At 48.3% G+C, this 17,755-nt stretch overlaps 22 non-coding genes across 22 annotated transcripts; 5 read left to right on the forward strand and 17 right to left on the reverse strand.

Annotated features, from left to right (window-relative positions):
- Positions 1 to 157: 157 nt before the first annotated feature.
- Positions 158 to 229, reverse strand: TRNAA-CGC (transfer RNA alanine (anticodon CGC)). The gene has a single exon. It is a non-coding gene; the product is annotated as a tRNA-Ala (tRNA).
- A 613-nt stretch (positions 230 to 842) lies between these two features.
- Positions 843 to 928, reverse strand: TRNAY-GUA (transfer RNA tyrosine (anticodon GUA)). The gene is given in 2 exon segments: positions 843 to 878; positions 892 to 928. It is a non-coding gene; the product is annotated as a tRNA-Tyr (tRNA).
- A 756-nt stretch (positions 929 to 1,684) lies between these two features.
- On the reverse strand, positions 1,685 to 1,756 carry TRNAA-UGC (transfer RNA alanine (anticodon UGC)). Its single transcript has one exon. It is a non-coding gene; the product is annotated as a tRNA-Ala (tRNA).
- A 164-nt stretch (positions 1,757 to 1,920) lies between these two features.
- On the forward strand, positions 1,921 to 1,993 carry TRNAM-CAU (transfer RNA methionine (anticodon CAU)). Its single transcript has one exon. It is a non-coding gene; the product is annotated as a tRNA-Met (tRNA).
- Positions 1,994 to 2,188: 195 nt separating this feature from the next.
- On the reverse strand, positions 2,189 to 2,260 carry TRNAA-CGC (transfer RNA alanine (anticodon CGC)). The gene has a single exon. It is a non-coding gene; the product is annotated as a tRNA-Ala (tRNA).
- Positions 2,261 to 2,873: 613 nt separating this feature from the next.
- Positions 2,874 to 2,959, reverse strand: TRNAY-GUA (transfer RNA tyrosine (anticodon GUA)). Its single transcript is given in 2 exon segments — positions 2,874 to 2,909; positions 2,923 to 2,959. It is a non-coding gene; the product is annotated as a tRNA-Tyr (tRNA).
- A 756-nt stretch (positions 2,960 to 3,715) lies between these two features.
- On the reverse strand, positions 3,716 to 3,787 carry TRNAA-UGC (transfer RNA alanine (anticodon UGC)). Its single transcript has one exon. It is a non-coding gene; the product is annotated as a tRNA-Ala (tRNA).
- Positions 3,788 to 3,951: 164 nt separating this feature from the next.
- On the forward strand, positions 3,952 to 4,024 carry TRNAM-CAU (transfer RNA methionine (anticodon CAU)). Its single transcript has one exon. It is a non-coding gene; the product is annotated as a tRNA-Met (tRNA).
- Positions 4,025 to 4,219: 195 nt separating this feature from the next.
- On the reverse strand, positions 4,220 to 4,291 carry TRNAA-CGC (transfer RNA alanine (anticodon CGC)). The gene has a single exon. It is a non-coding gene; the product is annotated as a tRNA-Ala (tRNA).
- A 613-nt stretch (positions 4,292 to 4,904) lies between these two features.
- TRNAY-GUA (transfer RNA tyrosine (anticodon GUA)) lies at positions 4,905 to 4,990 on the reverse strand. Its single transcript is given in 2 exon segments — positions 4,905 to 4,940; positions 4,954 to 4,990. It is a non-coding gene; the product is annotated as a tRNA-Tyr (tRNA).
- A 756-nt stretch (positions 4,991 to 5,746) lies between these two features.
- TRNAA-UGC (transfer RNA alanine (anticodon UGC)) lies at positions 5,747 to 5,818 on the reverse strand. The gene has a single exon. It is a non-coding gene; the product is annotated as a tRNA-Ala (tRNA).
- A 164-nt stretch (positions 5,819 to 5,982) lies between these two features.
- On the forward strand, positions 5,983 to 6,055 carry TRNAM-CAU (transfer RNA methionine (anticodon CAU)). The gene has a single exon. It is a non-coding gene; the product is annotated as a tRNA-Met (tRNA).
- A 194-nt stretch (positions 6,056 to 6,249) lies between these two features.
- TRNAA-CGC (transfer RNA alanine (anticodon CGC)) lies at positions 6,250 to 6,321 on the reverse strand. The gene has a single exon. It is a non-coding gene; the product is annotated as a tRNA-Ala (tRNA).
- Positions 6,322 to 6,934: 613 nt separating this feature from the next.
- TRNAY-GUA (transfer RNA tyrosine (anticodon GUA)) lies at positions 6,935 to 7,020 on the reverse strand. Its single transcript is given in 2 exon segments — positions 6,935 to 6,970; positions 6,984 to 7,020. It is a non-coding gene; the product is annotated as a tRNA-Tyr (tRNA).
- A 756-nt stretch (positions 7,021 to 7,776) lies between these two features.
- On the reverse strand, positions 7,777 to 7,848 carry TRNAA-UGC (transfer RNA alanine (anticodon UGC)). The gene has a single exon. It is a non-coding gene; the product is annotated as a tRNA-Ala (tRNA).
- A 164-nt stretch (positions 7,849 to 8,012) lies between these two features.
- On the forward strand, positions 8,013 to 8,085 carry TRNAM-CAU (transfer RNA methionine (anticodon CAU)). The gene has a single exon. It is a non-coding gene; the product is annotated as a tRNA-Met (tRNA).
- Positions 8,086 to 8,280: 195 nt separating this feature from the next.
- Positions 8,281 to 8,352, reverse strand: TRNAA-CGC (transfer RNA alanine (anticodon CGC)). The gene has a single exon. It is a non-coding gene; the product is annotated as a tRNA-Ala (tRNA).
- Positions 8,353 to 8,965: 613 nt separating this feature from the next.
- Positions 8,966 to 9,051, reverse strand: TRNAY-GUA (transfer RNA tyrosine (anticodon GUA)). The gene is given in 2 exon segments: positions 8,966 to 9,001; positions 9,015 to 9,051. It is a non-coding gene; the product is annotated as a tRNA-Tyr (tRNA).
- Positions 9,052 to 9,807: 756 nt separating this feature from the next.
- Positions 9,808 to 9,879, reverse strand: TRNAA-UGC (transfer RNA alanine (anticodon UGC)). The gene has a single exon. It is a non-coding gene; the product is annotated as a tRNA-Ala (tRNA).
- A 164-nt stretch (positions 9,880 to 10,043) lies between these two features.
- On the forward strand, positions 10,044 to 10,116 carry TRNAM-CAU (transfer RNA methionine (anticodon CAU)). The gene has a single exon. It is a non-coding gene; the product is annotated as a tRNA-Met (tRNA).
- A 195-nt stretch (positions 10,117 to 10,311) lies between these two features.
- TRNAA-CGC (transfer RNA alanine (anticodon CGC)) lies at positions 10,312 to 10,383 on the reverse strand. The gene has a single exon. It is a non-coding gene; the product is annotated as a tRNA-Ala (tRNA).
- A 613-nt stretch (positions 10,384 to 10,996) lies between these two features.
- Positions 10,997 to 11,082, reverse strand: TRNAY-GUA (transfer RNA tyrosine (anticodon GUA)). The gene is given in 2 exon segments: positions 10,997 to 11,032; positions 11,046 to 11,082. It is a non-coding gene; the product is annotated as a tRNA-Tyr (tRNA).
- Between the last annotated feature and the right edge of the window lie 6,673 nt (positions 11,083 to 17,755).

The raw sequence follows: 17,755 nt of genomic DNA on the forward strand, positions 1-17,755 counted from the left end.
TTCTTGAAAAGTGGAAACTATGCCTATTTCAAACAATATTTTTCAATGCAACCTATTTAAGTGGGGTTCTGACCCCCCACTGCCTGAGAAACCTCAACTTTCCACAAGGTGGCAGGCTAGCCTTCTGGAAAAAGCCGAGATACAGAACAGCGACTCCTGGAGATGCCGGGGATTGAACCCGGGGCCTCATACATGCGAAGCATGCGCTCTACCACTGAGCTACATCCCCTCCACTGCCCTCTAAAGTTTTGCTGGATGCAAGGAGACTCTGGAGCCCACGGACTGCAAAGTCTCGATTTGAGACTAGAATGTAAAGTGTCAGGGATGAAATTGCCCACGCCTTACGTGAGGGCTGTCTTCATGGAGCATATACTTAGTGCAATCAGGGTTCGATTCTCCGGCAGGGCTTTTATTTGCTCAGTTTGGAATGCAAAACTTCTCAGGATTTCCCCAAATGTGTAAACTGTTGGTCTACTTTCCAGCTTGCTCAGCCTTTCGGGGGATGATTCCATTGGCTATGCCCTCTTGCCCATCGGTGGACACTCAAATTGAAGGCAAGTCACAGTGTGATTGGCTGCCAAGCAGCTACCGTGGTGCAATGCAATTGGAAGTCTGCCAAGGGCATACATGTACTAATGCAATGCTTTGGTAGCAGTTTTGATCAGCAGGTTTCCTTTACTGTTCTTCACGCCTCCCCTAGCGATGACTATGTCATCAATTCCCTTTGAAAGCAGATAGAGTACGCTTCTTTTCCAGTATTTATCGAAGCTCGGGGACTTTTTCATAATCAACGGAAGGTATTGTTGATTAACAGCAAAAGACATGGAAATGAAACCACAAAATCCTTCGAGCCGGATTTGAACCAGCGACCTAAGGATGCCCGAATTAATGCTACAGTCCTCCACTCTACCAACTGAGCTATCGAAGGAGGGGTAGCAGAAGCTCATAGCACTGAAATTACCTCTCGCTCAAGAAAGGTTGTGGGGGGTGGGGACCAGGAGCAGACAGATGAAAATCATCAATATTAATCGCGGCTCCCTCTCAAAGCTACCACTTCTGAGAGCACACTGTGAGTTACGTCTTATCACCTCAAAGGAGGATTTCACACCAAAGTGGATGTTCCGTCTTGGCTTGGTGAAAAGCAGGGGAGCCGCAATGATGAATTTTACAGAAAGGAAAGGAACTTTGATACAAAGACCTTAGGAAGCATTGGTGGCAAATGGATGGAAGCCTTTAACCGTGAGAAAAATGACAGAAAGTTATGGGAGTCATTACCACGCACCCAGCTTCAAGAACATGCATTTTGGGTTCATTTTTGAAAGGAAAGAGAATGGAAAAATCAGTAGAGTAAAGGCAACATATTCAGTTTTTCTTGAAGCTACTGTAGAGAGTCTCTGGTTTAGAGGAAGAACCCTTACCAATGACCAAGATGGCTGCCACAGATTTCTATCCTAAATGTATTAAGATTGCCAAGATTAATCATCACTTTGATGGCTTAAACAAGTAAGATTCTTTGGTTCTATAAGCATCAAAAATGAGATAGCCCCATTTCATGGGGTTTTCCAAGGCACACGTCTCACAGTTTAAGTGGGGTTCGTATCCCAGTTGCATGACATATCTCTTCCTTAATACTGACAGCCAGCCTAGTTTTCTGCCAAAATCCAAGATAAGCATGGCAAAAGTCTGGAGATGCCGGGGATTGAACCCGGGGCCTCATACATGCAAAGCATGCGCTCTACCACTGAGCTACATCCCCTTGTATGCCAAGTTTTACTGTATGCATGGAAACCCTGAATGTAAGTGTCTGCCAAGTCAACCCACTTGACACTGCAGCATAAAGTCTCAGTCAGGAAAATCCTTAAGCCTCGCACCTGGATTATCTTCCTGGTCTATAGTCTTGTTTAGAGATGCTTGTGTGCAGCCTTCTTAGCGCAGTAGGCAGCGCGTCAGTCTCATAATCTGAAGGTCCTGAGTTTGATCCTCAGAGAGGGCATTTATTTCCTCCTTTTGGCAAGCAAAATTCTCAGATTTTCTTGAAAAGTGGAAACTATGCCTATTTCAAACAATATTTTTCAATGCAACCTATTTAAGTGGGGTTCTGACCCCCCAACTGCCTGAGAAACCTCAACTTTCCACAAGGTGGCAGGCTAGCCTTCTGGAAAAAGCCGAGATACAGAACAGCGACTCCTGGAGATGCCGGGGATTGAACCCGGGGCCTCATACATGCGAAGCATGCGCTCTACCACTGAGCTACATCCCCTCCACTGCCCTCTAAAGTTTTGCTGGATGCAAGGAGACTCTGGAGCCCACGGACTGCAAAGTCTCGATTTGAGACTAGAATGTAAAGTGTCAGGCATGAAATTGCCCACGCCTTACGTGAGGGCTGTCTTCATGGAGCATATACTTAGTGCAATCAGGGTTCGATTCTCCGGCAGGGCTTTTATTTGCTCAGTTTGGAATGCAAAACTTCTCAGGATTTCCCCAAATGTGTAAACTGTTGGTCTACTTTCTAGCTTGCTCAGCCTTTCGGGGGATGATTCCATTGGCTATGCCCTCTTGCCCATCGGTGGACACTCAAATTGAAGGCAAGTCACAGTGTGATTGGCTGCCAAGCAGCTACCGTGGTGCAATGCAATTGGAAGTCTGCCAAGGGCATACATGTACTAATGCAATGCTTTGGTAGCAGTTTTGATCAGCAGGTTTCCTTTACTGTTCTTCACGCCTCCCCTAGCGATGACTATGTCATCAATTCCCTTTGAAAGCAGATAGAGTACGCTTCTTTTCCAGTATTTATCGAAGCTCGGGGACTTTTTCATAATCAACGGAAGGTATTGTTGATTAACAGCAAAAGACATGGAAATGAAACCACAAAATCCTTCGAGCCGGATTTGAACCAGCGACCTAAGGATGCCCGAATTAATGCTACAGTCCTCCGCTCTACCAACTGAGCTATCGAAGGAGGGGTAGCAGAAGCTCATAGCACTGAAATTACCTCTCGCTCAAGAAAGGTTGTGGGGGGTGGGGACCAGGAGCAGACAGATGAAAATCATCAATATTAATCGCGGCTCCCTCTCAAAGCTACCACTTCTGAGAGCACACTGTGAGTTAAGTCTTATCACCTCAAAGGAGGATTTCACACCAAAGTGGATGTTCCGTCTTGGCTTGGTGAAAAGCAGGGGCGCCGCAATGATGAATTTTACAGAAAGGAAAGGAACTTTGATACAAAGACCTTAGGAAGCATTGGTGGCAAATGGATGGAAGCCTTTAACCGTGAGAAAAATGACAGAAAGTTATGGGAGTCATTACCACGCACCCAGCTTCAAGAACATGCATTTTGGGTTCATTTTTGAAAGGAAAGAGAATGGAAAAATCAGTAGAGTAAAGGCAACATATTCAGTTTTTCTTGAAGCTACTGTAGAGAGTCTCTGGTTTAGAGGAAGAACCCTTACCAATGACCAAGATGGCTGCCACCGATTTCTATCCTAAATGTATTAAGATTGCCAAGATTAATCATCACTTTGATGGCTTAAACAAGTAAGATTCTTTGGTTCTATAAGCATCAAAAATGAGATAGCCCCATTTCATGGGGTTTTCCAAGGCACACGTCTCACAGTTTAAGTGGGGTTCGTATCCCAGTTGCATGACATATCTCTTCCTTAATACTGACAGCCAGCCTAGTTTTCTGCCAAAATCCAAGATAAGCATGGCAAAAGTCTGGAGATGCCGGGGATTGAACCCGGGGCCTCATACATGCAAAGCATGCGCTCTACCACTGAGCTACATCCCCTTGTATGCCAAGTTTTACTGTATGCATGGAAACCCTGAATGTAAGTGTCTGCCAAGTCAACCCACTTGACACTGCAGCATAAAGTCTCAGTCAGGAAAATCCTTAAGCCTCGCACCTGGATTATCTTCCTGGTCTATAGTCTTGTTTAGAGATGCTTGTGTGCAGCCTTCTTAGCGCAGTAGGCAGCGCGTCAGTCTCATAATCTGAAGGTCCTGAGTTCGTTCCTCAGAGAGGGCATTTATTTCCTCCTTTTGGCAAGCAAAATTCTCAGATTTTCTTGAAAAGTGGAAACTATGCCTATTTCAAACAATATTTTTCAATGCAACCTATTTAAGTGGGGTTCTGACCCCCCAACTGCCTGAGAAACCTCAACTTTCCACAAGGTGGCAGGCTAGCCTTCTGGAAAAAGCCGAGATACAGAACAGCGACTCCTGGAGATGCCGGGGATTGAACCCGGGGCCTCATACATGCGAAGCATGCGCTCTACCACTGAGCTACATCCCCTCCACTGCCCTCTAAAGTTTTGCTGGATGCAAGGAGACTCTGGAGCCCACGGACTGCAAAGTCTCGATTTGAGACTAGAATGTAAAGTGTCAGGGATGAAATTGCCCACGCCTTACGTGAGGGCTGTCTTCATGGAGCATATACTTAGTGCAATCAGGGTTCGATTCTCCGGCAGGGCTTTTATTTGCTCAGTTTGGAATGCAAAACTTCTCAGGATTTCCCCAAATGTGTAAACTGTTGGTCTACTTTCCAGCTTGCTCAGCCTTTCGGGGGATGATTCCATTGGCTATGCCCTCTTGCCCATCGGTGGACACTCAAATTGAAGGCAAGTCACAGTGTGATTGGCTGCCAAGCAGCTACCGTGGTGCAATGCAATTGGAAGTCTGCCAAGGGCATACATGTACTAATGCAATGCTTTGGTAGCAGTTTTGATCAGCAGGTTTCCTTTACTGTTCTTCACGCCTCCCCTAGCGATGACTATGTCATCAATTCCCTTTGAAAGCAGATAGAGTACGCTTCTTTTCCAGTATTTATCGAAGCTCGGGGACTTTTTCATAATCAACGGAAGGTATTGTTGATTAACAGCAAAAGACATGGAAATGAAACCACAAAATCCTTCGAGCCGGATTTGAACCAGCGACCTAAGGATGCCCGAATTAATGCTACAGTCCTCCGCTCTACCAACTGAGCTATCGAAGGAGGGGTAGCAGAAGCTCATAGCACTGAAATTACCTCTCGCTCAAGAAAGGTTGTGGGGGGTGGGGACCAGGAGCAGACAGATGAAAATCATCAATATTAATCGCGGCTCCCTCTCAAAGCTACCACTTCTGAGAGCACACTGTGAGTTAAGTCTTATCACCTCAAAGGAGGATTTCACACCAAAGTGGATGTTCCGTCTTGGCTTGGTGAAAAGCAGGGGCGCCGCAATGATGAATTTTACAGAAAGGAAAGGAACTTTGATACAAAGACCTTAGGAAGCATTGGTGGCAAATGGATGGAAGCCTTTAACCGTGAGAAAAATGACAGAAAGTTATGGGAGTCATTACCACGCACCCAGCTTCAAGAACATGCATTTTGGGTTCATTTTTGAAAGGAAAGAGAATGGAAAAATCAGTAGAGTAAAGGCAACATATTCAGTTTTTCTTGAAGCTACTGTAGAGAGTCTCTGGTTTAGAGGAAGAACCCTTACCAATGACCAAGATGGCTGCCACCGATTTCTATCCTAAATGTATTAAGATTGCCAAGATTAATCATCACTTTGATGGCTTAAACAAGTAAGATTCTTTGGTTCTATAAGCATCAAAAATGAGATAGCCCCATTTCATGGGGTTTTCCAAGGCACACGTCTCACAGTTTAAGTGGGGTTCGTATCCCAGTTGCATGACATATCTCTTCCTTAATACTGACAGCCAGCCTAGTTTTCTGCCAAAATCCAAGATAAGCATGGCAAAAGTCTGGAGATGCCGGGGATTGAACCCGGGGCCTCATACATGCAAAGCATGCGCTCTACCACTGAGCTACATCCCCTTGTATGCCAAGTTTTACTGTATGCATGGAAACCCTGAATGTAAGTGTCTGCCAAGTCAACCCACTTGACACTGCAGCATAAAGTCTCAGTCAGGAAAATCCTTAAGCCTCGCACCTGGATTATCTTCCTGGTCTATAGTCTTGTTTAGAGATGCTTGTGTGCAGCCTTCTTAGCGCAGTAGGCAGCGCGTCAGTCTCATAATCTGAAGGTCCTGAGTTCGTTCCTCAGAGAGGGCATTTATTTCCTCCTTTTGGCAAGCAAAATTCTCAGATTTTCTTGAAAAGTGGAAACTATGCCTATTTCAAACAATATTTTTCAATGCAACCTATTTAAGTGGGGTTCTGACCCCCCACTGCCTGAGAAACCTCAACTTTCCACAAGGTGGCAGGCTAGCCTTCTGGAAAAAGCCGAGATACAGAACAGCGACTCCTGGAGATGCCGGGGATTGAACCCGGGGCCTCATACATGCGAAGCATGCGCTCTACCACTGAGCTACATCCCCTCCACTGCCCTCTAAAGTTTTGCTGGATGCAAGGAGACTCTGGAGCCCACGGACTGCAAAGTCTCGATTTGAGACTAGAATGTAAAGTGTCAGGGATGAAATTGCCCACGCCTTACGTGAGGGCTGTCTTCATGGAGCATATACTTAGTGCAATCAGGGTTCGATTCTCCGGCAGGGCTTTTATTTGCTCAGTTTGGAATGCAAAACTTCTCAGGATTTCCCCAAATGTGTAAACTGTTGGTCTACTTTCCAGCTTGCTCAGCCTTTCGGGGGATGATTCCATTGGCTATGCCCTCTTGCCCATCGGTGGACACTCAAATTGAAGGCAAGTCACAGTGTGATTGGCTGCCAAGCAGCTACCGTGGTGCAATGCAATTGGAAGTCTGCCAAGGGCATACATGTACTAATGCAATGCTTTGGTAGCAGTTTTGATCAGCAGGTTTCCTTTACTGTTCTTCACGCCTCCCCTAGCGATGACTATGTCATCAATTCCCTTTGAAAGCAGATAGAGTACGCTTCTTTTCCAGTATTTATCGAAGCTCGGGGACTTTTTCATAATCAACGGAAGGTATTGTTGATTAACAGCAAAAGACATGGAAATGAAACCACAAAATCCTTCGAGCCGGATTTGAACCAGCGACCTAAGGATGCCCGAATTAATGCTACAGTCCTCCACTCTACCAACTGAGCTATCGAAGGAGGGGTAGCAGAAGCTCATAGCACTGAAATTACCTCTCGCTCAAGAAAGGTTGTGGGGGGTGGGGACCAGGAGCAGACAGATGAAAATCATCAATATTAATCGCGGCTCCCTCTCAAAGCTACCACTTCTGAGAGCACACTGTGAGTTACGTCTTATCACCTCAAAGGAGGATTTCACACCAAAGTGGATGTTCCGTCTTGGCTTGGTGAAAAGCAGGGGAGCCGCAATGATGAATTTTACAGAAAGGAAAGGAACTTTGATACAAAGACCTTAGGAAGCATTGGTGGCAAATGGATGGAAGCCTTTAACCGTGAGAAAAATGACAGAAAGTTATGGGAGTCATTACCACGCACCCAGCTTCAAGAACATGCATTTTGGGTTCATTTTTGAAAGGAAAGAGAATGGAAAAATCAGTAGAGTAAAGGCAACATATTCAGTTTTTCTTGAAGCTACTGTAGAGAGTCTCTGGTTTAGAGGAAGAACCCTTACCAATGACCAAGATGGCTGCCACAGATTTCTATCCTAAATGTATTAAGATTGCCAAGATTAATCATCACTTTGATGGCTTAAACAAGTAAGATTCTTTGGTTCTATAAGCATCAAAAATGAGATAGCCCCATTTCATGGGGTTTTCCAAGGCACACGTCTCACAGTTTAAGTGGGGTTCGTATCCCAGTTGCATGACATATCTCTTCCTTAATACTGACAGCCAGCCTAGTTTTCTGCCAAAATCCAAGATAAGCATGGCAAAAGTCTGGAGATGCCGGGGATTGAACCCGGGGCCTCATACATGCAAAGCATGCGCTCTACCACTGAGCTACATCCCCTTGTATGCCAAGTTTTACTGTATGCATGGAAACCCTGAATGTAAGTGTCTGCCAAGTCAACCCACTTGACACTGCAGCATAAAGTCTCAGTCAGGAAAATCCTTAAGCCTCGCACCTGGATTATCTTCCTGGTCTATAGTCTTGTTTAGAGATGCTTGTGTGCAGCCTTCTTAGCGCAGTAGGCAGCGCGTCAGTCTCATAATCTGAAGGTCCTGAGTTTGATCCTCAGAGAGGGCATTTATTTCCTCCTTTTGGCAAGCAAAATTCTCAGATTTTCTTGAAAAGTGGAAACTATGCCTATTTCAAACAATATTTTTCAATGCAACCTATTTAAGTGGGGTTCTGACCCCCCAACTGCCTGAGAAACCTCAACTTTCCACAAGGTGGCAGGCTAGCCTTCTGGAAAAAGCCGAGATACAGAACAGCGACTCCTGGAGATGCCGGGGATTGAACCCGGGGCCTCATACATGCGAAGCATGCGCTCTACCACTGAGCTACATCCCCTCCACTGCCCTCTAAAGTTTTGCTGGATGCAAGGAGACTCTGGAGCCCACGGACTGCAAAGTCTCGATTTGAGACTAGAATGTAAAGTGTCAGGCATGAAATTGCCCACGCCTTACGTGAGGGCTGTCTTCATGGAGCATATACTTAGTGCAATCAGGGTTCGATTCTCCGGCAGGGCTTTTATTTGCTCAGTTTGGAATGCAAAACTTCTCAGGATTTCCCCAAATGTGTAAACTGTTGGTCTACTTTCTAGCTTGCTCAGCCTTTCGGGGGATGATTCCATTGGCTATGCCCTCTTGCCCATCGGTGGACACTCAAATTGAAGGCAAGTCACAGTGTGATTGGCTGCCAAGCAGCTACCGTGGTGCAATGCAATTGGAAGTCTGCCAAGGGCATACATGTACTAATGCAATGCTTTGGTAGCAGTTTTGATCAGCAGGTTTCCTTTACTGTTCTTCACGCCTCCCCTAGCGATGACTATGTCATCAATTCCCTTTGAAAGCAGATAGAGTACGCTTCTTTTCCAGTATTTATCGAAGCTCGGGGACTTTTTCATAATCAACGGAAGGTATTGTTGATTAACAGCAAAAGACATGGAAATGAAACCACAAAATCCTTCGAGCCGGATTTGAACCAGCGACCTAAGGATGCCCGAATTAATGCTACAGTCCTCCGCTCTACCAACTGAGCTATCGAAGGAGGGGTAGCAGAAGCTCATAGCACTGAAATTACCTCTCGCTCAAGAAAGGTTGTGGGGGGTGGGGACCAGGAGCAGACAGATGAAAATCATCAATATTAATCGCGGCTCCCTCTCAAAGCTACCACTTCTGAGAGCACACTGTGAGTTAAGTCTTATCACCTCAAAGGAGGATTTCACACCAAAGTGGATGTTCCGTCTTGGCTTGGTGAAAAGCAGGGGCGCCGCAATGATGAATTTTACAGAAAGGAAAGGAACTTTGATACAAAGACCTTAGGAAGCATTGGTGGCAAATGGATGGAAGCCTTTAACCGTGAGAAAAATGACAGAAAGTTATGGGAGTCATTACCACGCACCCAGCTTCAAGAACATGCATTTTGGGTTCATTTTTGAAAGGAAAGAGAATGGAAAAATCAGTAGAGTAAAGGCAACATATTCAGTTTTTCTTGAAGCTACTGTAGAGAGTCTCTGGTTTAGAGGAAGAACCCTTACCAATGACCAAGATGGCTGCCACCGATTTCTATCCTAAATGTATTAAGATTGCCAAGATTAATCATCACTTTGATGGCTTAAACAAGTAAGATTCTTTGGTTCTATAAGCATCAAAAATGAGATAGCCCCATTTCATGGGGTTTTCCAAGGCACACGTCTCACAGTTTAAGTGGGGTTCGTATCCCAGTTGCATGACATATCTCTTCCTTAATACTGACAGCCAGCCTAGTTTTCTGCCAAAATCCAAGATAAGCATGGCAAAAGTCTGGAGATGCCGGGGATTGAACCCGGGGCCTCATACATGCAAAGCATGCGCTCTACCACTGAGCTACATCCCCTTGTATGCCAAGTTTTACTGTATGCATGGAAACCCTGAATGTAAGTGTCTGCCAAGTCAACCCACTTGACACTGCAGCATAAAGTCTCAGTCAGGAAAATCCTTAAGCCTCGCACCTGGATTATCTTCCTGGTCTATAGTCTTGTTTAGAGATGCTTGTGTGCAGCCTTCTTAGCGCAGTAGGCAGCGCGTCAGTCTCATAATCTGAAGGTCCTGAGTTCGTTCCTCAGAGAGGGCATTTATTTCCTCCTTTTGGCAAGCAAAATTCTCAGATTTTCTTGAAAAGTGGAAACTATGCCTATTTCAAACAATATTTTTCAATGCAACCTATTTAAGTGGGGTTCTGACCCCCCAACTGCCTGAGAAACCTCAACTTTCCACAAGGTGGCAGGCTAGCCTTCTGGAAAAAGCCGAGATACAGAACAGCGACTCCTGGAGATGCCGGGGATTGAACCCGGGGCCTCATACATGCGAAGCATGCGCTCTACCACTGAGCTACATCCCCTCCACTGCCCTCTAAAGTTTTGCTGGATGCAAGGAGACTCTGGAGCCCACGGACTGCAAAGTCTCGATTTGAGACTAGAATGTAAAGTGTCAGGGATGAAATTGCCCACGCCTTACGTGAGGGCTGTCTTCATGGAGCATATACTTAGTGCAATCAGGGTTCGATTCTCCGGCAGGGCTTTTATTTGCTCAGTTTGGAATGCAAAACTTCTCAGGATTTCCCCAAATGTGTAAACTGTTGGTCTACTTTCCAGCTTGCTCAGCCTTTCGGGGGATGATTCCATTGGCTATGCCCTCTTGCCCATCGGTGGACACTCAAATTGAAGGCAAGTCACAGTGTGATTGGCTGCCAAGCAGCTACCGTGGTGCAATGCAATTGGAAGTCTGCCAAGGGCATACATGTACTAATGCAATGCTTTGGTAGCAGTTTTGATCAGCAGGTTTCCTTTACTGTTCTTCACGCCTCCCCTAGCGATGACTATGTCATCAATTCCCTTTGAAAGCAGATAGAGTACGCTTCTTTTCCAGTATTTATCGAAGCTCGGGGACTTTTTCATAATCAACGGAAGGTATTGTTGATTAACAGCAAAAGACATGGAAATGAAACCACAAAATCCTTCGAGCCGGATTTGAACCAGCGACCTAAGGATGCCCGAATTAATGCTACAGTCCTCCGCTCTACCAACTGAGCTATCGAAGGAGGGGTAGCAGAAGCTCATAGCACTGAAATTACCTCTCGCTCAAGAAAGGTTGTGGGGGGTGGGGACCAGGAGCAGACAGATGAAAATCATCAATATTAATCGCGGCTCCCTCTCAAAGCTACCACTTCTGAGAGCACACTGTGAGTTAAGTCTTATCACCTCAAAGGAGGATTTCACACCAAAGTGGATGTTCCGTCTTGGCTTGGTGAAAAGCAGGGGCGCCGCAATGATGAATTTTACAGAAAGGAAAGGAACTTTGATACAAAGACCTTAGGAAGCATTGGTGGCAAATGGATGGAAGCCTTTAACCGTGAGAAAAATGACAGAAAGTTATGGGAGTCATTACCACGCACCCAGCTTCAAGAACATGCATTTTGGGTTCATTTTTGAAAGGAAAGAGAATGGAAAAATCAGTAGAGTAAAGGCAACATATTCAGTTTTTCTTGAAGCTACTGTAGAGAGTCTCTGGTTTAGAGGAAGAACCCTTACCAATGACTGTTAGAAGCGGCTGTCTCTAGTTGGCAGAGGTATACACTTCTGACAAATAGGGACACACCTTTTCTAGTCAGGGCAAGGAGATCACACACTTAGATAACCCCTGCTCACCCCCTTGGTAGCTTGGCAAAGCAGACAGGCTTATCTCAGAGGCAGTGCGTTAAGCATTTATGACCACATACAGTAATAAAGTGAATACACTACAAATGGACACGACACAGTAGTATTATAAAAATAAGTATTTTTATATAAGGTTTAGCACAAGACCAAATAACGACAAAAATATACCACAGTCTTAATAAATACTCTTGGAAGGAAAAATAATAGTTCAAGCACGGTTTCTTCTTAGCACAAAAGTCTTTAGTATCAAAAGCAACTCTTCTTCTCTAAAACACAGTTCTTGGCAACAATGTAACCCACACGGGAGTCACACGACGTCGAGGCAAAGTTAATCCAAAGGTTCGGCGTCGACCGCGAGGAGCGCTACGTCGAGCCCGGAGTCGCACAGACCCCAACAACACAGTACCTTGGAAAAGTGAAGCACTCGATGATCAGCGGCGTCGAGATGTCCGGCGTCGCGTCTTCGGCGTCGATCGGGCCTCGGAGTCGGGGCGATCTGCAGCGGCGTCGACCGAAGTCAGGCGGGAGCAGCGCTCACGGGATGAAGCAGGATACGGCGTCGTCGATGTCGATGTTGCAAGAGTGAGCAGCGCTCACGGCGTCGAGAGGGCTCGAAGTCGATGCGATCAGCGGCGGTGCAGACACGGGGTCACTTGGAGCTGGAGCCGAACTCACTACTCACTGGCGTTGCTGCTGGCGTCGATCGGGCCCGGCGGCCGGCGTCGAGGAAGCGGGACACTGGAGCCGTTACTCACGATGTCGAGCTGGATTCGGCGGCGTCCGTCGGCGTCGAGATTGCTGGATTCTTTCAGAGGTGCTGGATTCACAAATCCCAGCAAATAGCACTTTAAGCAGATGAAGTCCTTTAGCCCTGTGACTTCAACAGGAGACTGGCACTCTTCCAGCCCTTGGAGATTTTCTCAGCAAAGAGTGAGAGTACACACAAAGTTCCTCTCTCCTGGTTCCTTGGCAAAAATAAAGAAGCAATGCAGGATTCCCCCAACAAACAGCACTCTGGCAGAAGGGGTAGGCAGTCCTTAGATCAGCAGGCTTCTTGTCCTTGGTTCAGGTTTCCTTGTCAGAAGTGATCTAAATTCTTGGTTCAGGGGTCCTTCTCTTATACCCCTTTTTGGCTTTGATCCCTTTGTCCATGCAGGGGAAATTCCCCCCATCCTGGGTTTGTTGTGGGTGTTGCCAGGCCAGAGCACCTGGCCTATTCACTGGGCAGGGCAGAGTCCTCAGCCGCTCAGCAGGAGCGGAGCCAGCATTGTCACTGGCAGGGGCAGGGCCATCAGCTGCCCGGCAGGAGGCGGGCCAGGGAAGTCCCAGGCAAGCACAGAGTCATCAGTCGCCTGGCAGGGGGGCGGAGCCAACATTGTATCAGGCAGGGCAGGCTATCAAGAGCTACTCTTCCCCTACTCTCAATGCAAATGCCCCACTCATCCCACACTGACTCATTCAGACTCTCTGGAGCCACCCAGCTCCTGTCACACACACACCAGAACCAGCAGAGACCGGTAGACAGTTAGACAAGAAAATAGCTACTTTCTAAAAGTGCTATTTTCAAACACAGAGTCCAAAAACCATCCACACAAACGGATGCGTTATTAAACCCTGAGTTCAGGGATACCAAACTCGACATTGCACCATGCTCCCCGAGCCCGCTAGGATTATAGCATTAATAATCCTGGCAGCCCATTCTAACTGATGGAGAGCAGGCTACCTTACAATAGTGAAAAACGACTATGGATGTAATTCACTATTAGGACATGCCAACCTTGTCAGGCTTGTCCTACCTTATGCTTACAATGCACCCTGCCCGTGGGCCTACTATAGGGGTGACTAACATGAAGTTAAGGGAAGGTTTAGGGACTGGCAAGTAGGTGTACTTGCGCAGTCCTCGTGGCAGTCAGACTGCACGTGGTCTGGCAATGGCAGACCTTCAGACATACTTTTACTAGGCCGCTCTTGTGGGTGGCACAACATGTGCTGCAGGCCCACTAGCAGCATTTGTATTTACAAGCCCTGGCACTCCTGGTGCACTCTACTAGGGACTGATAGTAAACCAAATAAGCCAAACATGGAAGTCAATCAATACAGCAATTTCACATAGGGAGCACTTGCACTGTGGCACTGATCAGCAGTGGCACAGTGCCCAAAGCATATACCAGCAAAAACATCGTAAACAGAGGAGGCAAACAGAAAAAATGGAGGAGAGACTCATGCCAATGATGCCAGGTCTAACACGTGTCCCCTCCAGCTGAAATGTGGGGAGAACTACCCTTACCCTAGGGAGTCCTCATCACTAAGGCGGAAAAATCTGGACAGACCATCAGCATTGGCGTGATCTGTGCCAGGGCGGTGTTCCACCGTGAAGTCCATCCCCTGTAGGGAAATGGACCACCTCAACAGCTTTGGATTCTCACCCCTCATCTGCATCAACCATCTGAGGGGCCTGTGGTCTGTCTGCACCCGGAAGTGAGTCCCAAACAGGTAGGGTCTCAGCTTTTTCAGTGCCCAGACCACAGCAAATGCTTCTCTCTCTATCGCACTCCACCTCTGTTCCCTGGGGAGTAACCTCCTGCTGATGAAGGCTACAGGTAAGTCTCGGCCCTCTTCATTCACCTGAGCTAGAACAGCCCCCACGCCATGCTCTGAAGCGTCCGTCTGGACAACAAATTCTTTAGAAAAGTCGGGTGCCTGGAGTATGGGTGCTGTGCACATTGCAGTTTTCAGGGTGTCAAAGGCCGTCTGACAGGCGTCAGTCCAGTTCACAAGTCGTGGCTGCTTCCTGGAAGTCAGCGAAGTCAAGGGGTGCACAATGTTACCATAATCCTTGACAAACCTCCTGTAATAACCCGTGAGACCCAAGAAGGCTCTCACCTGAGTCTGGGTTTTGGGCGGTGCCCATGCCAGGATGGTATCAATCTTGGGTTGCAGGGGGGCCACCTTGCCGCTCCCTACTTGGTGCCCCAAGTACACCACTGAACCCTGCCCAATCTGGCACTTACTGGCTTTGATTGTGAGGCCTGCTCTGCGCAGGGCCAACAACACTTCCTGGAGGTGGCACAAGTGTTCCTCCCAGCTGGCGCTGAACACTGCGATGTCGTCCAGGTAGGCGGCACTGAAATCCTCCAGTCCAGCCAAGACCTGGTTGACCAACCTCTGGAAGGTGGCAGGGGCATTCTTCATCCCAAAGGGCATAACCCGGAACTGGTAGTGCCCATCTGGTGTGGAGAATGCTGACCTCTCTTTTGCCCCATCGGTCAAGGCGATCTGCCAGTACCCAGACGTTAGATCAAACGTACTAAGGTACTGGGCAGCCCCTAACCGATCGATGAGCTCATCAGCTCTGGGGATGGGGTGCGCGTCAGTCTTGGTGACTGAATTGAGTCCTCGGTAATCCACACAGAACCGAAGTTCCGGTGAAGCACCAGGCGCTGCAGCCTTTGGAACCAAGACCACGGGGCTGGCCCAAGGACTGCTAGAGGACTCAACCACCCCTAGGGCAAACATCTTGGAGACCTCCTCCTTGATGTATGCTCTGACCTTGTCAGTCACTCTGTAAGCCTTGTGCTTGACAGGAGTGCTGTCCCCGGTGTCTACATCATGGACACACCACTGAGTAACACCAGGAATCAAGGAAAACAGATCAGGGAATTGCCCCAACAAATGGCGACAATCCTGCTGCTGTTCAGGGGTCAGTGTGTCAGAGAGGACAACACCATCCACTGACCCATCTTGCTCTTTTGCATACAGGAGGTCAGGAAGAGGCTCACTCTCCTCCTCCATTCCAGCATCTGTAGCTAGGAGCATGCCCACTTCGGACCTTTCTAAGTGGGGCTTCAAACGGTTGACATGCAGGACCCGCAAGGGGTTCCTGGGAGACTTTAAATCCACCAGGTAGGTGACATCGCTCTTCTTCTCCACAACCTCAAATGGTCCAGTCCACCTGTCCTTGAGCGCACAAGGTTCCACAGGGGACATGACCCAAACTTTCTGTCCAGGCTGAAGCTCTACCAGAGTGGCCTTCTGGTCGTACCACCGCTTCATCTCCTCCTGGCTGGCCTCCAGATTTGCCTGAGCAAGATCTCTGAAGCGCCTAGTCTGGTTCCTAAAGGTCAGCATGTAACTGTATACATCCTGGGGAGGTTTCCTGGGAGATTGCTCCCAGCCTTCTCTGACCAGACTTAAAGGTCCTCTTACCGGGTGACCATACAAAAGCTCAAAGGGGCTGAACCCTAGAGACTTCTGTGGCACCTCACGGTAAGCAAACAACAGGCATGGCAAGAGGACGTCCCATTTACGCCTCATTGGTTCTTCAAGACCCATGATCATGCCTTTAAGGGTACGGTTGAATCTTTCAACCAACCCATTACCTTGAGGGTGGTAAGGAGTGGTGAACTTATAAGTTACCCCACACTCCTTCCACAGAGACTTCATATAGTTGGAAATGAAGTTGGTGCCCCGGTCTGACACCACCTCTCTGGGGAACCCCATTCGGGAAAAAACACCCATCAGCGCCCGTCCCACCACGGGGGCAGTCACTGTTCTGAGAGGGATGGCTTCCGGGTACCGTGTGGCATGGTCCACCAAGACCAGGATGAACCTGTTGCCCAGGGCTGTCTTGGGGTCCAGTGGCCCAACAATGTCAATCCCCACCCGGTCAAAGGGGGTACTGACCACGGGAAAAGGTTGGAGGGGAGCCTTCTGCTTCCGCCCGCTTTTCCCACTTGCCTGGCAAGTCTGACAGGTCTTGCAATGGACATCTGTGTCCCTTCGCATCTGAGGCCAATAGAAATGGGTGACAAGCCTGTCATAGGTCTTGTCCTGCCCCAGATGTCCAGCTAAAGGAACGTCATGAGCCAAACCCAGTAGGAAGGCTCTGAAGCGCTGGGGTACCACCAGCACACGGGCTGACCCAGGCTCAGCAGCCTTAGGCTCGCTATACAGGAGGTCGTTCTCCCAGTACACAAAATGTGACCCTGACTGATCACCTGAGGTTTGGGCTGAGGCCTGCTGCCTCATACCCACAAGAGAAGGGCACACTTTCTGTTCTGCACAGAATTCCTCCCTGGAGGGACCACCATCCTGCTGCCAATGGGTCAGCTCGGGCAGGTCTCCCAGTTCGGCAACTTGTTCACCTGTGGGTTCCAGGGCATCCCCCTCGAGGTCTGCCTCCTCCTGGACCACGGGAACTACGGGGGACGGTTTCCCGCGCCCCCTGCCTCTTCTCTTCACAGCTGGGTCCTGGGCCATACTTTCAGGCTCCAGAACCCCATCAACACCCTTACTTGCTGTCATGGATCGAGTGGTTGCACACACCCACTCTGGCACACCCAACATTTTCAAATGTGTCTCCCTCTCCACCTTAGCCCAAGGGGAGTCTTCTAAATCGTTGCCCAGGAGACAATCAACAGGCATGGCGGGCCTCACAGCAACCTGAAGAGTACCTGAAACTCCCCCCCATTCAAAGGAAACTTGAGCTACCTCACACTCTTTCTGGGAGTTGTCAGCAGCTATCACAGGGTAGAATGCGTGGGGAACAACCTGCTCTCTGGACACCAAGTGACACTTGACAGCTGTCACACTCGCTCCGGTGTCTCTGAGAGCTTCCACTCTATGGCCATTAATGGTCACCCACTGCCTATATTTCTTAGTGTTACTAGGCAGAGGGGGTGGCGGGACCAATTCCATGTCTCCTAGAGAGACCAGGGACATCTCTGCGGGACCCTCCCCACCATGGGCAACCATCGCCTCCCCTCCCAGAGCTACACTAGCCAACTGACGGGGTGGTGCACTGGGTAGTGCACCAGACTTCTTCAAGGGACACTGAGGGTCATAAAAACGGTGTCCTACCTGCTTACAAACGAAGCAGGTCAGTGGGCCCCTATGACCAGGTTTACCTGGCGGGGCCTCGGATTTCTTCACAGGGGGAGGCTGGGAACCTTTCCCTTGGTTCCCTTGGGAATTACTTTGGGGCCCTTTCTGGAACTCCCTCTGTTTACCCTTGTCCCCCCCATTCTTCTGCTGGGGACCCTGCCCACCTTTGGCTGA

This window comes from Lissotriton helveticus, chromosome 1_2 (assembly GCF_964261635.1).
Source record: "Lissotriton helveticus chromosome 1_2, aLisHel1.1, whole genome shotgun sequence".
Lineage (NCBI taxonomy): Eukaryota > Metazoa > Chordata > Amphibia > Caudata > Salamandridae > Lissotriton > Lissotriton helveticus.